At 58.0% G+C, this 17652-nt stretch overlaps 1 protein-coding gene across 4 annotated transcripts in view; it reads left to right on the top strand.

Moving 5' to 3' along the window:
* The first annotated feature begins 14084 nt into the window (after window positions 1-14084).
* The window catches only part of OSBPL2 (oxysterol binding protein like 2), a 42639-nt gene continuing 39071 nt past the window's right edge, over window positions 14085-17652 (top strand). For 2 of the 4 annotated variants that reach the window (XM_059705128.1, XM_059705125.1), the window contains exon 1: window positions 14085-14233. The gene's annotated coding sequence lies outside the window, so the exon portion shown is untranslated. Of the gene's footprint in view, window positions 14234-14271; window positions 14644-15934; window positions 15958-17652 lie in introns of those variants that run through there. The other 2 variants (XM_059705126.1, XM_059705127.1) reach the window with 2 other exon arrangements.

Genomic DNA, 17652 nt, shown 5'->3' with positions numbered 1-17652 from the left:
CCCGCCCCCGCCCCGCCCCCGCCCCGCCCGGCGCCGGCAGCACCACGGACAGCGCCGCGTGCCCGCCAGCCGCCGGGGCCCAGCCTGGTGCACACAGCGGCTGGCTGAGAGCCGGCCGGGGCGCGACGAGGGCGGGGCTGGGGGCTCGGCCTGCAGTCAGCCGGCCAGTGCGCTCTGGAGCCAGGCCCTGGGCCGCTGGCCTGCCTCCTGCCCTCAGCCCCATGAACCCTGGCCGGCCCTCGTCGGGACCCGGGATGCCTGTGGGGACCTGGAGTAGGGGTAGGGGAAACACCTGCACCCGCGCGACCCCTCCTCATTCATCCTTGGTGCCAGGGGGTCTGAGGGAAGGAATGTCTTAAAGAAAAAAAACAAGGGAGGGATCTCTGAGAGCTTGTGCTCCGATCAGGGTCAGCCCTCCTCCCCGCCAATCTGCGTGGGGCTCTGGGTCTCAGTCTCCCCGTGGACAGGGCCCAGCGTAGCGGGCAGGGTGACCTACAAGGCTCAGACAGATGTGGAGTTACATAAGGAAAGATGGGGAGCCAGTGGGCCCTGCCAGGAGGGGAGCTTGCCCACCAGGCGCTCAGATGGGGCCCCAGGTTGAGGGAGGAGTGTCCAGCAGCTTGGAGCCCACGTGCGGTAGTCAGCGCTGCATGGACAGAAGAGGTCACTGCACTCGCTGGCACAATCAAGGCCCCCGTAGCTGCAACTGCGTTAGTGCCTGCAGGAGGGGCTGGGGGAGGAGAGGCAAGGGCGGGAATGCCCCTCCCCCCAGGCATGTTTAGATAGACAGGGTCAAGGACACATTCAGCTGGAGACACTCACAGACAGACACGCCCACACGCAGATACACAGACACCCACAGACCAGGGAAAAGCACCCAGCGTCAGTCTGGGGCCTCCAAACGGCAGTTAGACAGACACACACAGACAGCGACAGTGAGGGGAACAGTGCCTGAGGGGAGGGAAGCAGGGGCTCCCACTCTCCTGCAGCCACACTTCCATGGGCCTCGGGGAGGACAGAAGCCCAGTGTCTGCGTATGGGTGGGGGCTGGGAGACTGGGGCAGAGGCTGCAGACTGGACTCCTATAATCACCGCAGTTTCTGGATCCTCCGGGGACCACCCCTCCCACTGGCCCCCAGAGGTGCTTCAGAAACTTTGAGGAGTGGGGGCTGGGCTCCCTCTGCCCTCAGAGCTGGTGGTGGGAGGACCCAATATTCGAGGACTTCTTGCAGCCTGTGCTGGGCGGTGTGGGGCTCCAGCTCACTCTCCCAGAAGCCTCGCTGAGTACCTAGCTATGCCTCTCCCACCCACCAGCATAGCCTGCTCCTCTTACTGGCTCCCCCAGCTGCTCCCTCACTGCACCCAAGGTGACTGGGGGGCAGCTCTGTGCCAGGATCAGGCCCTTAATTGGTGGTGAGACAAGCAAGGTGAAGGGTTCCTGGAGAGGTCAGTGAGGGCTGCTGGACCCCATCACTCTCATCACAGGCCTTCCTGTGCCTTTGGTGCTGGGCCAGGGCTCACTGTCCATGCTCCCGTGGAATGGACTCCATCAGGTCCTGCTCCTCCCCCAACAACCCCGGGGCTGGCTGTGGCTAGCGGGGCTGCATGCCCCCGCCCCTGGCCCAGCCTTGGGAGATGGAGTCGAATGGGGACTCAGAGGGGGCTCTGGCTCTCTCACTCACTGGCTGGGAGCCTCCTCCCCAGTCTCAGTGGAGGAGTATGTGTCGCTTACCATCCAGGATGGAGGGCCCATAAAGGGGCCTGTGTAGTGATGGCTCCTTCAAAGTCTCAGTGACCCTTGTGGCTACCAGTATTCTGGAGATTTCCCTGGTGGACTCACCCCACAGCAGCCGGGGTGGGGGATGGGCTCAGTCAGACTCAGGGGTGGTCTTCCTCTGCAAATTGAGAGCTTCGGGAGAGGAAGGGCCAGGGCTGGCCAGTGGTCTGAGAATGGCCATAGCCCACGTGGTGAGCACCATCTCCGGGCACTCACATGTGTGATCATATTAGCCCCCTATTTACCTTATGAGGTTGGTAGGATCAGTGGGCCCTGTACAGAGCTGGACACCATTGGCCAAGGTCACACAAGGCCAGGCACCCCTGGGGCCGCCTGGACCTCTCTTAATGGCCACATTCCTGGCCGTTCCTGAGGTCAAGGCCCCCGAGGCCACAAATGCACCAACCCTTAGTGCATAGTGTCCTCTAGGTCCAGCCCAACCCAGCCAAGGCAATTCAGAGTGAATAGGGCAGGTCCCTATGTGGCTGTCCACAGGGCATCTTGCCCAAGGAGTGGGTATCCAGGCCCCAGATCGTGGGGAACCCTGGGAAAGGCTGGCTGAGAGCTGGAATAGAGGACAGGCCCTGACTTTCCACTCACTCAGACCCCCAAACAGAGGGAGTAGCCTGGGGCTCTGGTTTCTCCATTGTTGAAACAGTCAACATTTTGGGTGAAATATGTCCAGTCCAACAAGGAAGCCATTGGGAAAATGCACCATTCACACCAACCCTAGCCAACTAGCAAAACCAGCGCCTGCAACTGCTCACACAGGAGAAAGCACACCTGCTGATTGAGTGACCCATCCATTCCTCCATCCAGAGCTCTTACTGCTACACCTCAGGCACCCGGCTGGCTGTGACAGCGTGCACAGTCCTGAGCAATGCGTGTGCAGGCTCTAGCTGCTGGCTGGGAGGAAGGAAGCAAGGCCAGGGCTCCCCTTTAAGAGAGAGCCTGCCCTGTGGGGTGAGGTGAGCTGACAGCCCCTGGTGGCAGTCTGGCCTCTGGGGTCTGCTGCTGAGGCAAAGGACACATCTTCCCAGTGGGTGGGCCTTGAAGCTCCTGGTCTTGTACCTTGTGTGGACGGAAAAGTGGCCCAAGTGAGAATATCTACACATTCAGGGGCAGTGCCCAAAGTCCTAGAGGGCTGGTCAGGGCCGGGAGGGACAAGGACCTGGTGGAGACAAGGGGTTTGGGGCTGGAGCCATGTGGGTGGACATGTGATTGTGGGCCCCAGCCTGAAGGCCCTCCCGGGAAGCTTCCATCAGGAAGAGATGGTTTAGCAGGCCCCTGGCACAGGCCGCCCAGAACTGGCATGAGGAGGTCACGCTGGAGGCCCTGCTGGACCAGGAGCGTGGCCTCCCACCTCCCCAGGTTGATCTGGCTACTGCCACCTCTGAATGTCCACCCCACCCACCACATAACCAGGCCGCGCCCCCCTGTGGCATGTTTTCCAGGAGGAGAAACTGCCACCTGGTGGCGAGGTGACCACATTGGGCCCTTCCTCGCACACCTGCTCAGGTGTGGGCTTGACCCCGGCCCGCAAGGCTTCACCAGCATCCAGGTGTGGAATCCCACACGGCCTGGGGCCCACTTCCCAGACAAGGATGCACTGGTTGCACTGCCTGACACACCGTCCTGGAGCCACTTGCTTCACAGGACACAGGTGGGCACCACCTGCTGTGCAGTCTAACACGAGAAGTACACAGCACCTCATCTCCAACAAGGACAGCTGACCACCGGGGCTGGGGTGGAGGCGGGCCTGGGCCCCTGGCCCCTCCCAGTGACCCTCTGGGGAAATTGTGCCTCCACCCTCTGGGCTCTGCAGGGTTAGCGGCCCCCTCCCCAGGGGGTGCACTCTGGCCTGGGCACCTGGGTGTCTTCTGAAGCTGACATATGAGAGGTATGGGAGACAGAGGTCAAGGCTGACTCCAGGATTTTGGCTCAGGCATCTCAGAGGATGGCGCTGACAGGAGTGAGCCGGGGAGTCTGAGGGATGATGGAGTGCTGATAGGAGTGTGTATGGCTTGATGCCAATTGGACATTATGGCGGGGAAGTTGTTAGGCCCCCCAGGGTCCAGTCCCAGGCCTGGAACCAGAGCCTGGGCCGGCAGCAGCCTGCCCTGTTCCTTCTGGGTCTGGGGCCAGGGGAGCTCTGCACTGGAGACACAAAGTTGGGGTGACCAGTGTCAGGCCAGCAAAACACTGTCCCATGTGTCCTGTGCTTCTGCACGTCCTGTGTGTCCGGCGCTGTCACGGGCAGCAGGCTGTGCCTCTACGCTCTCACTGTGCTAGAAAAACCTTTCTCCTCCAACCAACTGCAGGCCCACACTGCCCCCGCAGTGTTCTGCCCTGTGCGTGGGGGCATGGCCCAAAATGAGAAATAATGAGAGGAGCCGGGAGGCCGAGGCCAGCTGCCGGGCAATTGTCCCGCCAGTATGGCCCAGGCACGTTTCCAGGGTCAGCGCTGTGACCCTCTGAAGGAACCAATGTTTGCTTTCTCCTTCCGCGGCAGCTCGTTTAAATAAGGAAATGCAGATTTTTCTTTTTTTGTTCCTTGTCTTTTTTTCCCCTAGTGACATTCTGAGCCAGATATGGGTGCATCCTGATGAGCTCAGAGTTCGGGTGTGATCAGAACGGCTCCTGATGCCACAGATTTGAAATAAAAGCCTTGTCTGATTTCCCTGCCTTGAGGGTCAGGGCTGAATTGGGCCCAGGGCCCAGTTGGCAGGAAGGCGAGAGAGGACAGGAGAGCCAGGGGTTCAGTTGCTGTGGTTTGGCTACAACTCAAAGAAGCTTCAGGAAGTGAATGTTTCGCGTTGTCCACGGCTGGAGCATCCAGGAAATGGGCTTCAGGCACAGCTGCATCCAGGGGTGGAGACAGCTGCTTCTTTCCCCGTCTTTCCCTGTGTTCACCTCATTCCCAGCAGGACTTTCTCCCTGAGCCCTCTCCCTGCAGCTCCGCGGTTCTCCTAACTTTCCCTTCACTCGCCAGGAAGAAGGGGAGCTGCCAGCAGCACCCAGAGTGAGCCCTGCTCACACAATCCTGGTGGCTGACTTGAGTGCGAAGCAGTGTGGGTCTTGGGTCCTGGGTCAGTGTCATTTGAACCACCCCTGTGGCTGGAGGGGAGGCTGTCAGGCAGATGGAGCCATAGTTCTCCCCAGCAGCTGCCCTGGGGGTCCTGTGAGGGCCTCTGTCTGCCCTTCCCCCAACAGTATCCTTGTTGGCGGTGCTGAGGAGCCTGGGCCCTGGGCCTGGGCACTGGGAGCGCTATGAGACCCCCCAGGGGAGGCCCAAAGCTCCCCGCCCTCAGCCTTGGTTGAGGTGGTGGCCAAGCCATTCTTTGGTCTGGACTCTTGGCCAGCTCCTGGCCCATTGCTGGCTGCCAGCTGCCTGCCCTTGGAGGTCCTGCCCCCACCGGAGTGCGTCCCTGCTCTGAGCCCTCTGCCCACAGTGCCACCATCACAGCGAGTTGGAGCAGCCTGACCATCCACAGCCTCGCCCTCCCTTCGGGGTTCCTGTCCTGCACTGGGCCTCTCCTGCGGGGACCAGGTTGGGTGGCCCTGATCACAATGCTGATGAGGTGAACTGGGCCTGGTGACCTGATCCACTGTGCAGACCCCACCCTGACCTGGTCAGGGCCCCAGCCCAGCCCAGCCTGCACGCCTCTTCCCAGCACACACACTGGTAACCCCCCAGCCTCGCCCGTCAGGATCAGCCCACCTGACCCCTTCCCACCTTGCCTCTCGGAACCTTCAGGACTACTCCAGGTCTCTGCAGTCCTGCCCGTGCTGTTCTGTGCTGGGGCCCAGACCGCGCATATGCTCCTGCATGTGAATGTGCCTGTGGCGTGTGCCCAGTCCCATCCCCTGGGCAAAGGAGCAGCACCTGACCGCACAGGTCACCCTGGGCTACTCTCCTAGAGGCAGCCTTTAGGGGAGCCCAGGGGCTGGAAGGAGGGCCCCACTCAGAGAGCTGCTTCCTGCAGGAGGCAGAGCCTGGCCCCAACTCGCCTCTGTTACTCCCCCAGACACTGGGGATTCAGGGCAGCTCCTCGGAGAGCCTGTGCCTGACAGGAAAATAAAGAATGAGCCACTGTCTCAGTGTCAGGGGCATGGGATCCAACTAATGAAGACATCCCTGAGGTCTTGAGGGAGAAAGCAGGGGGCCCGGGGCCACCCCAGGAGCAGGGCCAGCTGTGTGTGTGTCTCCGTTTATGAATATGTGTGTCTGTCTGCCTATAGGTGTGTCTATGTATGTGCATTTCTGTGCACGTGGCATGTGGGTCTGGCTGTGTGTCTGGCTGTTCTCATGTCTGTGGGTCGGTGTGTGTGTCTCTGTGGGTGGGTTTCTGACTCGGGCCAGGAGCGGTACTTGTCTTCCTTCCTCCCTGTGGGGACAGCCAGGTCAGAGAGATGTCCGCCTCCACAGTGCCCCGGCTGTAGGACCAGGTCGTGGGCCAGGACAGAGGTCGTGATACTCCCGAATCAGCCCCTCCCCTGGGTCTGGGCACGGATCTCTGCCACTCACTGGCCACACACACTCATACAGCAGCCAAATGGGAAACAAGCTGTCCCTCCTGGCAGACCCTGGATGCACGGGGCCACCAGGCCAAGGCGGACAGGAGCTCAGCAGGTGGAGGGGCTGGCGGGTCACGGATGTGGCAGGGCTGGGGAATCCTGGAGCAGCCCCTCCTTCAGCCTTGCCGGCCTTTGCTTAGGAGGCTGGTTGTTGGCTCAGGACCTGCCTGGCCAAGTGGCTTTGTGCCTTTGTCCCTCTCACCGGCAGCCGGGAAACCAATGGCCAGGGCCGGGGCCGACAGTACAGCTCTGGGTGGACTAAGGACGTGGAGTCTGAGCCCTCAGCCCCAGACCAGAGCTCTGCCCTCCACACTGTCCCAGAGGGGCCACCTACCTTCTCCCTATGGCCCTGGGTAAAGGGCAGCTTGCCACCCCGGTGGGACTCACCACCCGCTCCCCAGCCCCTGCCCTCTCCCCCACACCCTGCCAGACCTCAGCTTGGGCCCACCTTTTCCTGGCATTGCGCACTCTCACGTTTTCTAAACTTGCTCAGCCGCTTCCGGCAGAGCTGGAAACGCCCTTGTGGCAAGTAATGAGGCGCACGGGGAGGCCCCTCTCTTCCCCAGGCCCGTTTCCCATCTGTGCGTGGTGCAGCCCTGGGTAAGCCAGTGGCTAAGAGCCACCTGGTGAAAACATTTGGGGCTTCTTGGAGTCTGTCCTTGAGTGACTCACCTGTGTGCCATCTGGAGGGTGGTCCTAGCCTGGGATGTCCTGATGGAGGAGGAGGGGTTCAGAGGCCTGTCCAAACAGGTGGCTATGCTCCTCACGTGTGGAGAAGAGGGCATAGAAACCTCGGTTCAACGGGACATACATCTGACAGTACACTGTTGGTGTATCTCCTTCAGGCATGGCTGGATCCAGGAACCCAGTAACTCTCATCAAAGCCTGTCTTTCAGCCCTTGGTGCATGCCTGCTCCTCGTCACACAGCTGTCCCCTCAGGGTGGCACTTCCAGACTGACATTCCACAGCTCTCAGCCCCAGATCAGATGCAGGACCTTGTGCCCAAGCCCATGGCATGACCGATTATTCCAGAGTGATGCAGTGATGTGCCAGGTGCCAGTCATGTGCCCCTGTCTGGAGCTAGAAGGTCCAGGAGGTCAGCCTGGATGAGGTGGGGGTCCCCACTGGAGAATTTGGGGTTGTTCCTAGAAGACAGGGTGGATGCTGGCCAGAGCACCAGATGTTTGTCAGGGGGCCCAATTCCATGTCCTCTGCCTCCCAAGTCCATCCTATATGGGCTTCCTCTACCAGGGGCTTTCCACGCCTGACTTCCATGGCCTCACCGAGCCCTGGGGAAACAGGCTCCTTGAGACCTCACTTAGCAAGTGGCAGAGTCTGGACTGGCATGAGGTTGCTGGCTCCATCCAACCCTTGGTCATCTGCCCAGATCAGATCCTGCAGGCATTTATTGGCTACAACTCAAAGAGGCTTCAGGAAGTGAATGTTTCGCGTTGTCCACGGCTGGAGCATCCAGGAAATGGGCTTCAGGCACAGCTGCATCCATGATCACATCCCACCCACCTCCTGCAGGCATTTATTGAGCACCTACTATATGCAGCTTGACTAGGAACCCAGAAGGTCATGTTGTTATTGAGCCTAGTGAGTGATTGGAGGTGCCAGGCTAGCTTTGCCCTCAGGGGGTACCTTGGAGAGGATCCAGCCCTGAGGGTCCCCTGAGCCCAGGCTGGGGGATTCCCTGGTAGACTGCCTTCCTGGGCTGGGGCAGTGCTGGCAAACTGCCTAGCGTGAGGCCTCTCATCAGCCCCTTTGCCTTATCCCCAGAACAACCTGGCCTGCTCGCCAGCCTGCTACCCTACTGGAGGGTCAGAGCCCCAGCTGGCGGTGTGCAGCTTCTGAAGCCCTGCAGCTGGAGAGAGCACCCATGGGCCCTGAGTCCAGCACTGAGCCCGCCTCACTTAGGATGGCTACAGAACCGGTGGCCTAAGTTAGGAATTTCAAATGGTGACAGCAGAGCAGTCAATTGAGCACAGAGCCCCACGGAACCACCCAGGTTGCAGCCCCATGTGCCCTGACACTCCTAGCCCACAGTCCAGCCTGCTGGGCCCCCTCTCACCCCTCCACTGCGAGGGCAAGTCTGGGGTGTGCCTGGCAACTGCTCTGACTGGCTGTCCCCTCGATTGTGGCTGTCCCCCCTCTCCCCTGCTCTGCCTTCCTCTCCCGTGGATGGAATGATGGAAGGGGGAGCATGTCTATCCCCAGAAGGACCCAAGTGCCCGCTGTCTCTTACCCCACCCTCCAGAGCCCGGGTGCTCCTGCCAGGGATGGAGGTGGGGGCCCTGCCACCAGTCACCACCCTGCCCTCCACACTGTCACAGTGGGGCCACCTGAGTTTTCCCCATGGCCCTGGGGAAAGTGATGGGCTTTGTTTACAAAGCTTTCCCAGCCCTGGCTTGTTTGGCTCAGTGGCTAGAGCGTCAGCCTGCAGACTGAAGCGTCCCCGGTTTGACTCCGGTCAAGGGCACGTGCCTGGGTTGCGGGCTCGATCCCCAGTGGGGGACATGCAGGAGGCGGCCAATCAATGATTCTCTCTCATCACTGATGTTTCTATCTCCCTCTCTGAAACCAATAAAAATATATTTTGAAAAATAAAAAAATAAACAGCTTTCCCAGACCCACCGGCCTCCTAAGCAAAGCCCCGGTAAGGCTAAAGGAGGGACTGGTTCAGGGTACCCCAGCCCTGCCACACCCTTGACTCCCCAGCCCCTCCACCTGCTGAGCTCCCGCCCTGCCTTGGCCTGCCAGGAGGGACAGCTTGTTTCTTGTGTTTTCTTGTTGTATGAGTGTGTGTGGCCAGTAAGTGTCTGAGAGTAGTGGATCACACTGCTCTCCCCACCCCCACGCCCCAGGTATGTTTAAACTCCCCCGTCCCCCCACTCCACCCCTGCACCGGGCCTAGCCCCATCTGGAAAGTTAAAACCTTCCTGCTCCCTCCTGCCTCACTGGTCCCTGCTCGGATGTGCCTACAACCACCAGAACCCCTGGGAAGGGTGGAGAGAGAAGAGCAGAGCCCCCTCCTTGCCCTGTGGCCCCTGGGTCTGAGTTTGCTCACGGGGGCGCACACCTGCCCCACGCAGGGCCAGCAGGGCAGCAGGTGCTCAGCAGGCACTTCGAGAGGAAACGGTGCTCAGGGCACAGCCACGAGTGCTTCAGCGGTCGGGACCGTGCGGAGGCTCCACTCCACAGGCTGCTGGAGCGCAGTAGGGCCCAGTCTGTGTGGCAAGGGTGTCAGGGACTGAGAGCTGAGAGTTCTGCCTTGCACCTGGCACCGCCCCACTTCCCAGGCAGTGGTGGTGAACCCACATCTTGAGAGGTGTCCAACTCTGGGCCTGCCCTGGCCGAAGCTGGAGGACACCTGGAGGCCAAAGGCAGGCCTAGCCATAGGCTCAGGGGTCCGCACAGGTCCTCTGACAAGTAGCCTCCCATGATCCTCTCCCCTGAGTCCTCTGTGTTATTCAGGCTGGCAGTGCACTCAGCAAAATGCTGCGGTTGCACCAATAACAGCGTGGGATGAAGGTCTCGCCAGGGAGATGTCAGCAGAAGTGCTTGGTGTATCTTCAGGGACAGATACACCAGGGAGCTGACTCACCTAGTGGTCAGCCCAGTCCTTGTTCTTTCCCCGTCTCCTTCTTCCTGGTCAAATGCACACGTGATGGCTGGAGCACAAGCAGCCATACTGGGCCATGAGGTGACAATGAGAATGGGACCCAACACTAGAAGGGTGGTACAATAACATAGAAACCGGGTCCCTGATGATGGCTGGTAACTTACCTGCCTGTAGCTCTAACTAATTCTAAAGGGCAGGCAGCCAAGTTGGCTCAAATGTGCCCCCAGCAGGGTGGATGGCCACTCCAGCATCCTACAAAACATTTCATAGAAAAGTCTCCCAATTTTTAATTTTTGAATTGATTTCAGAGAGGAAGGGAGAGGGAGAGAAAGAGAGAAACATCAGTGATGAGAGAGGGTCATTGATCGGCTGCCTCCTGCACGCCCCCTACTGGGGATCGAGCCCGCAACCCAGGCCTGTGACTTCCGGGCTCACAGGTCCACGCTGAACTGCTGAGCCACGCCAGCCGGGCTCTCTCTCATTATTGGTGTTTCTATCTCTCTCTCCCTCTCTCTTCCTCTCTGAAATCAATACAGATTTATTTTTTTAAAAGTTGGCAGAATTTAATGGGCGCAGATTGCTCAGGTCCCGAAGCCATGGGGAAAAAAAGAAAAAGCCCCTTGCTGCTGCTATTGATAAGTTGTCTCTCTTCAGGTGGTGGGTTCAACACTAAAAATACTCTCTTCCGACCACAGGGCGCCAAGCACCGTCACGTTGCACAGATTAGAAAGTTGTGTGGGAAGGACCAGCTTGGGCCACGTGAGGGGCAGGGCCAGGAGGCAGTGGCCACCGCCCCTGCTGCACCGGGTAGCAGATTCCCCAGCAATCCACAGAAGGCAGTGGGGGTGGCAGGGAGAGAAGCGAGCCTCAGGCCAGGCTCCCGGGGGCAAAGGCCGGTCAGCAATGCTGGGCCCCAGCATTCTTGGATGCCCAGCCCTGCTGGAGCACAGGAGGCAGCTCTGGCCGCAGACAGAGATAAGATAATCAGCTCAGGCCCAGAAACCTGCTGGGAAGGTAGGAGTGGAGTCGGGGAAAGGGCAGCGGGTGATGGGCAGGGCTGGCATTGCTGACTTGCTCTGCGGTATGGCCCTGAGCAGGCTGCTCCACTCTCTGAGCCTCAGTTTCCCCATCCAAAGTGGGGAGCAATTGCCGCTGCTCAGCCTCCTCGAGGATGATGCCTGTGAATGTGCTTTCTCGGGGCAAAGCCCCGCATGTGTTTCCATGCGGCTGGCGCCTCTGACCCCAGCAGCCAGGCCTCAGCCCGCAGGGTCCGCTGGCTGCGGGGTCCTGGTCCATGATAGTCCCTGATTCTGACTCGGAAGGAATTGTGATAGGGAGGCTCCAATCATCCCTGCCTAGGGAGTCACAGACGGGCAGGACTGTGGGGTTCCCTCTTGGGACTGGCCTGGTCTGAGAGTAGTTCTGGTGGGAGTAGTCACCACAAAATGATTAGACCAGCACGTCTCAAGCTCTGGGGACCACATCGGATGGATCCCTGGGGTCCTGAGAGGACTCTGGGACCTGAGCCAGGCTCAATGGTCAAGATGGAAGGGGGCACCGTGATGACCCCCCACTATGTAGCAGGTCAGCAGTCGGTTGATATCATGACCCATGAGGCCCCGAAGGTCTCAGCCACCCAGGAGCACCTGGGCATCTTGTTCGGGTGTAGGTCCTGGTCTGGGACGTGTAGGGGCTGCTTCCGCAGAGCAGGCCCAGTCGTCTGCTCATCTGAAAAGTGGGAATGTGACACATCGTGTCTACGCGGTCGGCTGTTGCAAACATGAAACGGGATGAGGCATATAAATCACAGGCCTGGATGATGTCAGCTGTCACTGTCATGTCATTACCGCATGGCCCAAACCTACGTCTCCTTTTCTGCTCCTGTCCTTCGTCCCATTCCGGCAGAATCTTGCCTCTGGAACTAGCCTCTTCATCTAGCAAAGATTATGAAAATGTCCCTGAGTTGGTTCCAAGGCACCTTCCTTCCAGTCTCCAACTGAGGGAGGGTTCCACCCAATCCTTGCCTCAAGGCCAGGAGGAGGCAGCAGCAGTTGGGAACCCAGCATATTTCTTCTGTTTAAAGGGGGTAGCATGGGGTGATCCATGGGCAGACTGGAGGCTCACTGGACCCCAACTTCTCCTCTGGCCCCAGCTCACTCACCTCCAAGTTCATGGCCAAGGGTTGGGCTGATAGATTGAGCCTCTCTAGGGCCGGTCCTTTTTCTCTTTTTTTAAAAAAATACATTTTTATTGATTTCAGGGAGGAAGGGAAAGGGAGCGAGATAGAAACATCAATGATGACAGAGAATCAATGATTGGCTGCCTCCTGCATGCCCCACACTGGGGATTGAGCCCACAACCCTGGCATATACCCTGACTGGGAATCGAATTGTGACCTCCTAGTTCATAGGTTGATGCTCAACCACTGAACCACACTGGCTGGGCTATGACCTGTCCTTTGAATGAGGGTCAGAGCCTTAGGGACTAGTCAGGGTGAGGGTCGTGGAGGGTGGGGTGGTGGTTTTCCAGGATTCTGATGGGTCAGGGCCAGGCCTACAAGGGAAGCTGCAAGCATCTCCCTGGCAACTGGCCTTGTCCGTGTCCGGGCTTGGGGGCCGGCATGCCCTCCATACCCTTCCCTCTCCTGCTGCAGTCGGTTTCTTCAAGGGTAACCATGGAAACACCTTTGTTTCTGAGGCCCAGCCCCGCCTCCCTCTGGTTTCTCTCAGCAGCAGAGGCTGGGAGGGATTCTTTTCCAGCAGCTGCTGACAGTGGGCCCACCAGTGAGCTGGCCCAGCCTGGGGATGGGGACGGCTGGCTTTCTGGTCCCAGAAATGCTGCCTGAGCTCCACCCTTGCTACAGAGGCCCTGGCCACTCCCCTTGGCCCTGATGTTTACAGGGAGCACCAGCGTCTGCCACTAAGGCCTGCTCCTGACCCCCAGGCACCCTGGTCCTGCTGGGGCACCCTGTGTGTCATTCCCCACTGCTGGAAGTGGAGAAACACATTCTGAGGAGGGAGTGCAGAGGCCCAACTGAGGCTGGCTTTGTAGGAGAGGTAGCGGTGAGCAGGTCTTCAGGATGCGCTCTGTGATTGTGCGGACCAGCAGTGCTCTGGGGGTCTATTCACTGACTTCAGCAGGAAGGCAAGGTAGCTGGCCAGATACCTGAAAAGTCTAGAATAGAGCATGCTTAAGGTGCGGCTGGTCCCAGGCGACTCAGGGTATTTGCTCTTGTTTCCTCTGGGTGGGCTTCATTCTCGGGTGCTCCCTCCGTTTATGGTGACAGGATGCTTCAGTAGCCCCATACTTACATCTTTCTGTCACCTACCTCAATTCTGGGAAGGTCTGTGAGCAGATAGGAGAGTCATTTGACCTCAGCCATCCCTCTGGCCTGAGCTCTCTGATCTCCAGCAAAAACCCCAGGACTGACCCTCCTTGGCCAGTACAGGGTCACCTGCTCACCCCTGAGCCAGCCTGGTTCATGTTACTCCACCCACCCCAAATCAGACCCAAGACTCAAATGGAGGAGGGTGGGAGACAGATTTGCAAAGGAAAATTGCGGTGCTCATAAGCTCAAGGCCACACAGCTAGTAAGGATGCAAGCTGGGGTCTCACTCCAGAGCTCCTGGGCTTAACCATGGAGCCACTGGAGGTCAGGAACTTCCAAAGACTTTAAACAGGAGAGGGAACGGTCAGGAATGCAGCCAAGGCTAAATAGGCGCTGGGTTTTGCTGAGCCGTGAAGGGCATGCCAAGGAGTTTGGGCGATGGGGAGGCCTGAAGATGCTTGAGTTGACAGAGGCACCGCCCGCCCTAGGGAGTTGCGAGCCTTGGGCACAGATCCCGCGCCAGCCACCTGACTCGCTGTTTGTAAACTCAGCTCTCCAAGCCTTGCCCCTTCCTACCTCTCGCCCGCCCTCTTCGGGTCAATATCTGCATAACCCCGCCTCTCCATGCTATGATTGGCTATTAGCGTCGTCACTCCTCCATATGGGCGGGACCTTCGAGGGGCGTAGAAGGTGTCACTCCAGCGAAGTGATTAGTATAGTCCCGCCTCCCAGCGCTGCTCTCGGGTGGTGCACTGATTGGGCAGGCGGCGGTCTACGCGGTGGCGCGGGGCGCCTCAAGTGGCTGGCGCGGGCTGTCAGTCCGCGGGCGGCCGGCCGCACTTCCGCCTCGGTGTCAGTGGGTCGCGCGGGGCGGGGCGGGGCGGGCAGCGAGGCTAGGCGGCCGCCGGAGGGACCGCGGTCCAGGTGAGTGACCCAGCCCGGACCCCGGCCCGGAACCCGCATCGCCGGGAACGGCTCCCGGCCTCGGGCGGTTGGGCGGCGAGGAGGCCGGACCGGGCCCGGGTAGCCCGAGCCCGGAGCCCACCCCTCGGCGAGCAGGCCCGGGCCCTGGAGTCTCGGCCGCGAGGGAACTTGGGAGGAAAGTTGGCGCTGGTGGCGGGGCGTTGGGCCTAGGTCCCGGGCGGCAGCCGAGACCCCGCGTCGCCAGGCAACTGTGGTCCCAAGCAGACCTGCCGCCGCAGCCGGAAGTCGGGTTCGGGGTGAACTCGGAGGCCAGGGCGCCTGCCGGCCTCGGTCGCTGTCGGGGTCATCCATACGGTGGGGCTCGCCGGCCGGGGGGCATTTGGACCCCTGGCTTCACTCGCATATTTGAAGTGTGAAGTCGGTCCCCGCTGCTAGAGACCCCGCCCCTCCCGGGGCGGCCACCGGTGGAGACCTCTCGCGGAAGGCTTGTGCCGTGTCCACTCCCGACCCTGCTCTGTCTTATTTTTCGTTTGTCACCATAGCAGACCACACGGCCAGTGGGGAGCTCCTACCTGGCGCGCATGTTAGCTCCCCTAGATAGGCCATCAGATTTTAAAGGGTTCCCTCCTTCACAGTTAACGCGGCGACCGGGAGGGTAGGACTTGCACTTGGTGGTTTGTAAGCACAGATGGAGACCGGTTTTCCAAGGTTCCTTCCTGCTCTGAGTTAAATTCCACAGTTGATCAAAAACCCGGTGATTGTGTAAGCTGGTGAGCCCAGAAGCTGGTGGTTAGGTAGTTGGGGTCGCTCCTGAGTGAGGGGGTCACCTCCCAGGAAGCTGTGCTCAGGTTTTGGGGGTTTATCCCGAAGGGTCAGTCTAGAACAGCGATGGCGAACCTTTTGAGCTCGGCGTGTCAGCATTTTGAAAAACCCTAACTTAACTCTGGTGCCGTGTCACATATAGAAATTTTTTGATCTTTGCAACCATAGTAAAACAAAGACTTATATTTTTGATATTTATTTTATATATTTAAGTGCCATTTAACAAAGAAAAATCAACCAAAAAAATGAGTTATAGGTTCTCCATCACTGGTCTAGGACAAGCTCTGGACCAGGAGCCCACCGCTCTTGCGTTAGCCCCTTGCTGGGCCTGCCCGTGCCCATCTGGAGATGGGTCTCATTGCCTGTGTCCCCGGAGATGACAGGCCACAGCGAGTGAGCAGAGGCCCTCCTGACTGTGCTGGGCTTGCCATCTCTCCTGGCCCCGTGTGACAGGTACCCCCACCTGGTGGGCTGATGAGAGAAGCAGATGTAATGATTGCCCCCCAGCAGGCTCTGGCACATGGCAGGTGCTCCAAATCGTGAGGTCCCTCTCCCTTGCTGAGGACAGGAAACTTACTGGCTACACTTCCTCCTTGACCAGCCCTGGGTGCCGGAGCTGGTGTCATTTAAAACAGGACAGTGAGTGATGAGTAAACAGATGGATCTTCTCAGTAGAATTTACCTTTCCTGTTTGCCTTCTGTGCCCCCCTGTTAGCAGCTCTTACCTGAGGTGATGATGACATGTAGCGGTTGTTTCAGGATGGCCAGAAGCACCTTATAGTTGCTTCATCCACGTGGTCTTCGCAACAGCCTGCGAGACCAGTGCTGACATGAGCCTCCGTTCACTCACGTGGCAGCTGAGGCATAGAGAGGCGAAGTAACGTACTCTACACCCCGCAGCAGTGAGTTATGGAGCAGGGAGGCAGTCTGGCTCTGGAGTTCACACTCTTTTCTGTTGCTGTTAATCCTCTCCCGAGACAGGGAGAGAAATAGTGATATGAGAGAGACACACTGATAGGTTGCCTCCCACGTGCTCTGAGGGATGTGCCCTTGACCAGAATCGGACCCGGGACCCTTCAGTCTGCGGACTGACACTAACCACTGAGCAACCGGCTAGGGCCGAAGTTCACACTCTTAAATTCCTCTCTATACACCCTTTTAAAACCAAAATTTTCATTTACAACATCCCCTCGCCATTTTCCTTTAAAACATTCTAATTGTGCTGCATTACAGTGTGTCCGAACTTTGTTTCTTGCCACAGAGATAATCGATTTTCATTCTTTTGTGAGCACAAATGTTTATAAAACCATTTTATTTCTTCTAAAATAAAGTGATTCTCAGTGAAAAGAGTATTATAACTTAGAATAAATAGACTGAGAAAAAAAACACAAAGTGATTATCGTGCTGTCCCAGATTTAGCCAAAGCCCCTTGCCTTAGTCAGTAGTGAAGTCATTACCGCTCGTGGTGGGAGAGGGGGAGTTGAAGGAGCAGGAGTGACGATGGAGGTCCACAGTGCAAAGGACAAGGTTGCCCTTGGGGATTCGGCTCTGAGCGAGCTTAATGCAGGTGGCTGTTGAGTGTGCATGAGGCTCCTGCCCTCCTCTCACCTGCATTTAGGGCTCAGACTCCTACCTGTTTGACATTTTGATGCGATGCGCAGTGTTACTTTAGTGTTTAAGAAGTGAGTGCCACTTGCTTCTCATCCTAGACTCCTATCCGTGCCTCCAGCACACGCTAGCAAATGAGTCCTAGATAGGATCTGTGCTAAAAAGCTGCTCAACTTTCCAATTGTATTACATCCAGCTAATTACATAAGTAACACTTTTTTTGTTTTTGGTGGGGCAAGTTTTGAAACATTTTATGTACTTTTGTGCTATCTTCCAACAGGGAATTAACTGTCTCTTGCATATGACTGCTTTGGTATTCCCATGAGAAGCCAAGGGCGCCTCTTGTCCTGGGGTTTGGCTGTGGTGTCCATAGGCTTATAGAGCTTATGTATTTGCAGGAAAGCTGTGACAATGGGCCTGACGTGACCAACGTGTTCCATTCAAGAGGTTAGGAATCTTCCTGGAGATCAGAGGGCGAGCCCAGGCTGGGAGCTCTCGGGCTCCGGCTCCCTCACTTTCTAACTTTGCCCACAAAATGGGTTATTGTGTGGAATACATGTGAAGAAAATGTAAGGAGTGTCTGGTGTTGTCCTAGGTGCCCAGTTCCCCTTCAGTCACTGACCTAAGAGCATTGACATTGACCCCACCCAACAGTGACGCATAGACACGCACAAAAATTCAATTTAGAAGTGAGGCCACATAAATCTTTTGTTAGGCAGATTTGCATCCTATTGAATGTTACAGTGACACTTTATAAGAACGACTATAAAATGACCCCTGGACCCATGAGCACCTGCTGTCACTCAGCCGAGGCCCTGGACAGTATGTGAACAGTGGGGGTGTGGCTGTCTCCTGGTCACTGCCGTACTTCCTGCTGGAGGCTGACGTTCATAGAGTTTATTTATTGTTTATTCCTCACCCGAGGATATTTTTCTATTGATTGTTAGAGAGAGTGGAAGAGAGAGGGAAAGACAGAGAGACATTGATAT

This window comes from Myotis daubentonii, chromosome 8 (assembly GCF_963259705.1).
Source record: "Myotis daubentonii chromosome 8, mMyoDau2.1, whole genome shotgun sequence".
Taxonomy (NCBI): Eukaryota; Metazoa; Chordata; class Mammalia; order Chiroptera; family Vespertilionidae; genus Myotis; species Myotis daubentonii.
The sequence above is the reverse complement of the archived record's forward strand: the minus strand, read 5'-3'. Positions and strand labels throughout refer to the sequence as shown.